General features: G+C 38.9%; 1 pseudogene; it reads left to right on the top strand.

Moving 5' to 3' along the window:
- Positions 1–4721: 4721 nt before the first annotated feature.
- On the top strand, positions 4722–5196 carry LOC111566771 (activated RNA polymerase II transcriptional coactivator p15-like; annotated as a pseudogene).
- The last annotated feature ends 1214 nt before the right edge of the window (positions 5197–6410 follow it).

Genomic DNA, 6410 nt, shown 5'->3' with positions numbered 1-6410 from the left:
TAGCTATTGCTCAGCTGATTTAGAAATATGTTTCAGTTTGAGTCAAATCTAATTAGCTTCCTTATTCATCACCTGTTTGTTTACATGTCATTACGACAGAGGCCACTTAAAGGGGTTAAAAGAATCCATGAAATCTTATTAGGCTGCCAAATCCCCTATAAAGATGAATAACAGGAGTCTTTTCTGAAATGTCAGCCTGCTACGTCTGCTGTGCTGAGGAATGAATGGAGTTCTCATAGAAAGAATGCAGATTTGACCATTTAGATATTCTATTTGGATAAATTATATATTGCACAAACTAAAACAGAATTGCAACCAAATTTTAAAGCTGTTCTCATCAGTATTTTATGGATGATTGAGGCTTGTAATGACAATTATAATCCAACTCTGCAGGTTATCTCAGCGAAGCATTTTAGCATATTTTAGCTATTTGTTTGGTTTAATGATCTTATAGGCTGATTAGTCAAAATAATTACATCCTCTGTCATTTCCTAAAGACTTTCCCTCGATGTCAATGGAAAAAGGAAAGCTGTGAAGGAGAATTCATAACAGCATAGGAAAAGACAGCTTCTGTGCCATGATCGAACATTGCTGTTGCAAGAAATTGCTGGATGGCATTTTCTGCTTTTATTTTGTAAAGGATGGTCCAGTGTATCCAGCTAAAGGAGTTAAGAAAGGAGGCATTGAAGCAACTTTCCTCATCATTTAGAAAATTTATGGCTGCCACTGATATACTTTTTGGACATTTCATGGAGTTAGGATCCTTTCTAAGCAAAAAAAGTAATTCACTGGCAACTAAAGAGACTTAAAAAGTAGGAGACCAAAATAGAGCAAAAAAACAAAAGCAAATATTGGACTCAAATTTGTCAGATGGTCAGAAAACTATTTTAATCTTACATCATGCCAACTTGCTAACACATTCCTCACAAGATAATACTATATCACTATTGCATTTATAGGTTGTTGTGCTGCCTTCAAGTGAAATAACACTCAAAACAAAATTATAGTATCATTACCGAACTGGCAATTTGTGGTTCTGTTTTTGAAGGAACAACTTTACAACTTTAAATAAAACTTTAACTTGCTTTTGACATTATATAAAAATGCCCTATAAATTTAGCGGTTTTATCATATGAAGTGTCATAACTGTCCCAGAAGGTGGGTTTACTTCCACTTAACTTTGTATGCCATCTGGCCTGTGGGACAAAAGGATGAAGCACGTTAACCTGCTCACTTTTTCACAACTTTTAACCACACCCTATGATCTTCAGCAGCAAATCAGTTGCTCAGTTGTTATGCCAATAGCTGCTTGTTGTACCATTTTTTTCTGTGCTGTTTTAAGACTCTCTTGTCCATACTGACTTAAAGGTTTAACTTATTTTCTCCAGAAGGCCATGAAAAGTTAGTCAAAGCTCCTGACAAACTAGTAAGTAGTTTGTCTGTTCAGTTTGTTTCGTTAGCTTCGTTTGACATGTTTTAAATGTCATGCTAAGAACTGGCAACTTATCTTTTGCTGTTTTAAGTTTGCATTATTACTAATTATAGCCCTGAAAAATAAATGTTAGCCTCCCTAAAGGCGGCGTTCACAGATGAACAAACAACACATTTTTTTCATCTTTTTCTTATTAAATAAATTGACTGAAATAAAAAAACAATACGTGGTTAAAATGTCTTCTCAATGGGCTTCAAAGGACCAGAAGAAGAAAGCTATAAACGTGTGCGTACATCACTATTTGATGCTGTTTGTTAGAGATGACTAAATATTCTATTCTGGTAGTGGATGATTTATTTCTGCATGCAGTGTACCTCCAACAAAAGACGACAGGTATGTTCACGTCAGCACAAGTGAGAAAAATTAACTCCAGTTCTATCTTTAGCAGGATTTAGAGAAAGCAGCTGAACTGATTTATGACCACAGTCTCGTTGTTGTCACATGAATGATGCTCATCTAGATATAAAAACTACACCAAGATACTTCACAGCCTTGTTTTCCCTTTTTTGTTAGGTGCAGAATCACACTGTAATGTGCAGAGAAAAGTGTAATTTTAATTGTGTACATTACTGCCAAATCCGCCAAAGTGTCCTTGACCTTCGTCGTCCTGAATGCCTGCAATGCTACAACCGCCGTCCCTCCCGGTGATGATTTCATGAGGTAATACGGCCTGTTAATGGACTGATCGATAGCGTGACGACAGTAGATGCATATTAACGGCGCTGTGACGCGAGTGTGTGTGTGTCCAGTTGAGCTTCGAGACCTAAAGTATCTCTAATGATGGGAGGGAAATGACATCAGGGGTCAGCTGACAAGCCTGGTAATGAGTACAGTGTTAAGTCCAAATCCAGGAACATGCTCCCCAACCTCTGGCCTCTGAACCCAGACTGGCATGACGTCCGAAGCAGGAGAATGCTAATTGGGCTCTGATGTACAGTACAATGTCCACCGGGACAAAGAGAGAGGAAAGGTGGAGGACACACAGGAGGAATGAGCTGGGTGTGTGATACAGATGCAAATTTAACTCGAAGGACTATGGAAATAAAATGCTGTGGTTTTATGTGTTAGATAGGAATCTTTGTTCAGATGAATTCTCCGGTTCGTAATGTAAATCAAATGGCCTCCGACACTTAATGCTTCAGTTGGAAAGGTGGGATGAGAAGCAGAAATTCCAACCACTTACCAAGGTACACTGTGAACTGCTTTCAGCTCTCTGTGTAGCAGCCCCTTGGATGCATTCAGCAAGACGCAAAGAGTTTCAAACGGGTGTTGATTTATTCTCACTCTCGACCAGCACCGGGTACCATAAGCACCGTGAAAACTACAGAATTCAACAGAATACAAAATGCCTCACTGTAGTATCACAAACAATTCACATATAAATCATGTTCACATCCAATACAAATAAATGCAACTCATTTGATAATAATGCATATTTGACATTTCATACCTCACTGCGCCATTCCAAGGGCGCTAATTTAAGTGTTAGCCATCAGCTAGCATGCTCTCCAGCTCGACATACACACACACATACACACACACACGTCGCTGTTCAGAGCTACGAATACAGGATAATGAGGTAAATCACAATGTAAATCTTTCCTTAATACAATTCAAACAGATAAATGTGATGTATAACTACTGTTTTTAGACAGCTTTTACCGTTTCTCCGACGATGCATGAGCACAACGTTGTTTAGACAAAGAAACAGGAAGTTCGGCGTCACAAAAACCGCAGAAGAAGAAGAAACGCGCGTTCAACAAAATAAAAGCGGAACAGACCACAAGGTGGCACTGCAGGACTACAATGTCTTCTTAATACATAAATAATACTGTGCAGGAGAATAATACAATTTATCAGACATTTACTCTGTATTCCCTGTACACTGCACCCAGAGCTCAAATTAAGAGACAAAAACACATATCTATATGCACTCTGTAACTTCTTCAAGCAAAGAGACAGTCTGCTACACCTACACAGAAAATTAATTAATTCTTCAGTTCTTCTGTAAACGAATGACACTTCAATAGAGGATGTGGCTTAGATGTGAGCCAATTAGAAAAGTCAAACATGTAGCGCAAACTTCAACAAACTGACTGTAAATTATGTGAAAAAAATGTATAAAAAAGAGATATTAGCTATGTGAGTGGACAAAATTGAACTTTTTTCACGAGTCTGATGATTTTGCATGAAAAAGTGTTCAAAAACTTTCAGAAACACTCGAGGACAGTTGTGCAAAACAACTGAAAGAATTTGTGTTTGCTAAAGTAGGGAGCACCAGCTTCTGGGGCCTTTTTCCACAGAAAAATACATCTGTTGCCTTGATAACTCACCTTAAAGAGACTGAATTCTCACTGCAGAAGCTTGTATTTGATCCCAAGTCATCCCTTGTCTTTCCCCCCTTTCTTGTCTCTCTTCAGTTGTCCATATAATATAGGCACAAAAGAGCAAAAAGTACTCTTAAAACTGTCCATGTGTGATGCTTTTGTTGAATAAGTGATTGAAAAAGCTAATTTCCTTTGGTGCATTGTCCCTGTATCCCATTTAAATCTTTAAGCACTGCTTCAAGGACAGCCTGCATATCCAAATACATCAAAAAAGCCAACAATTTCTATAGAATATATTTACTTTTTCACATAGAAACACTTGTGCCAACAGCTTTCAAGCTACAGATCACATCAGCATTTACACCTGCATATTATCTTTCCTGAAAAGCAGCATCGCATTGTCACATTGACTCTTAAAACTCTCACTCCCCAGCTATAAGGTAACTAATCCTTCCATTTGCAGGTTGCATTATACATATGTGTGCTGCGTGGGTGTCAGAACATGCAGTGTCCTTGTGTTGCATTCACTCAGTATGTATAAAGGCTTTGTAATGTAAGACACACAACATCACGTTTGCTACTATTGACACTAGACTGGCTGTGCAGCTGCAAAACTCCTGAGAGCAATGAGTAAACCAAGGTTGCCTTTTGTTGCTGTAAATTTAATGTTTCATTTGTAAGAAGAAAAATAAGCAGTTTTTTCCTATCTGGTGGTGTCACGTTGAAGAGGCCTTGAAAGAATCTTTCCTGTGTTTTCTCTGAAAACTTTTCACCATTAGATTTTTTCATAGAAATGTGGCGATTGGTATAAAATGTAGGAGATCTGTTGCTTCACTGCAACAATGCTATTATTGGGCGATGAGGTTAGTCAAATGATTAATGTTTAAATATGTTTTCCTAGCATGCGTAGATATCTGACTGGGTAAATAATGTTAGGAGCACTGTGTGTGTTATTTCCTCATTAAAAAGTTACAGAGCCTAATTTTGAGTGACTAATTAGCCTTAATATACAAAATTAAAAGAAGTACTGTCTTCCACATCTGGAAGTGACTCGGACAGTGAGGTAGGGACCAAGGCTAAGAGAAAGAAGCACCAGAGAAGCCGGTCAAGAAACCAAAAAGTGGAGAGAGTTCCAAGCCAGGAGGCTCATCCAAGGGCAGCGGTAATGGCGAAGACAACATGTTACAGATTGGAAAGATGAGATCTATCAGTGTCACAGACTTCAAGGGTGAAGTGCTGATTGACATCAGAGAGGACTGGATGAACCAAGATGGAGAGATGACACCGGGGGAAAAGGGTATCTCCCTGAGTCCTGAGCAATGGAACCAACTGAAGGACCAGGTTTCAGAAATTGATGATGCCATTAAGAGAGGATGAGCATTCCTTTCAGCGTTATCTGTTGAACTAATTGAACATGTTGGCTAATTAGTTTTGTTAAAGTGAAACTCAAGAATGTTGTTAATGGACATCAGACTCTTCAGAAGCTGAAGCACCCAAAGTCAGATTCTGTCCACTCACATATTGCATTGAAAAAAAGCGACATGTCACCAATGAAAACACAGCAATGGATTCCCATAAAGGCTGAACTTTTGCACTGTGCTGCAGTCAGTCAAGCAGGACCCAGAGGGCGGCACTGATGAAAAGGCTTCACGTGGATTCCCCCTTCAGAAAGCTGTCACTCACAAAGCCCCCCGGAGGAGAAGAGGGGATCCTGAGTTGATGCTCGGAGTTTAAGTTTGTGGCGCACATGTGTGAGAGACAGTCGGAGTATTTTAGGCAGCACTTTGCCAACAGCAAAGTCAGATTTGACCCAAATAGAAACGATGTGGAACAGCGCTGTCTGTAATCTTTTATCCGAAGGCGGCTTAGAAAATGCAGATGTTTGGAGTTTGATTCTGGATACGGCGCTGAAACACTCACATACTGCTTCATGTTTGAAAAGTTTATCCTTGAATTTAACCTTCTAACACGTGGCAAAAACTGCAAATGTTAAAAAAAAAAAAAAAATTCTGTTCTGTTGATTGTACAAACTTTTTGTTCTACAGCTGATGGTAATGTCAGGCTATTGGTTAGTCGATCAACAGACTGAAGCATTTTAGCAACTATTTAATAGATTGCTTTGTCGTTTGTTTGGTTTTTTTACATTGATTTCCCCCTGACTTTTACCTAGTATCACTGGAACATCAAAAATTTCACATTTCCAGTGAAATATCTCAAACTCTAACACATGGATTGGCACAAAATATTAACATTTCCGTTTCTCCTACCATGAATCCTGAAGATTTGTTCGTTGAATCATTGTCTTCTGCTAATCCGGGACAGTTGGTGAAGGAGGTTATTCCAGGTGTTTCTATCCCCAGCAGCGTCTTCCAGTTTCTCCTGAGGGATCCCATGGTGTCCCCGCCTGAAAACCACCTGAAAAATCACACAAACCCGAGGATTGATTGGCACATGATACTTAAACAGAGTCCCTACAAAGACAGTTCAACATAGCCAGACTTTCTTTGTGTTAGTTGGATCAAGTAAACCTAAAATCCCAAGCAGAGATCACAATAGTAGTTTTCAATTTTCCTTTATAACTCCGGTTTCTG

This window comes from Amphiprion ocellaris, chromosome 22 (genome assembly GCF_022539595.1).
Source record: "Amphiprion ocellaris isolate individual 3 ecotype Okinawa chromosome 22, ASM2253959v1, whole genome shotgun sequence".
Lineage (NCBI taxonomy): Eukaryota > Metazoa > Chordata > Actinopteri > Pomacentridae > Amphiprion > Amphiprion ocellaris.
Note: the sequence above shows the minus strand (reverse complement) of the source record. Positions and strands in the feature narration are given on the sequence as shown.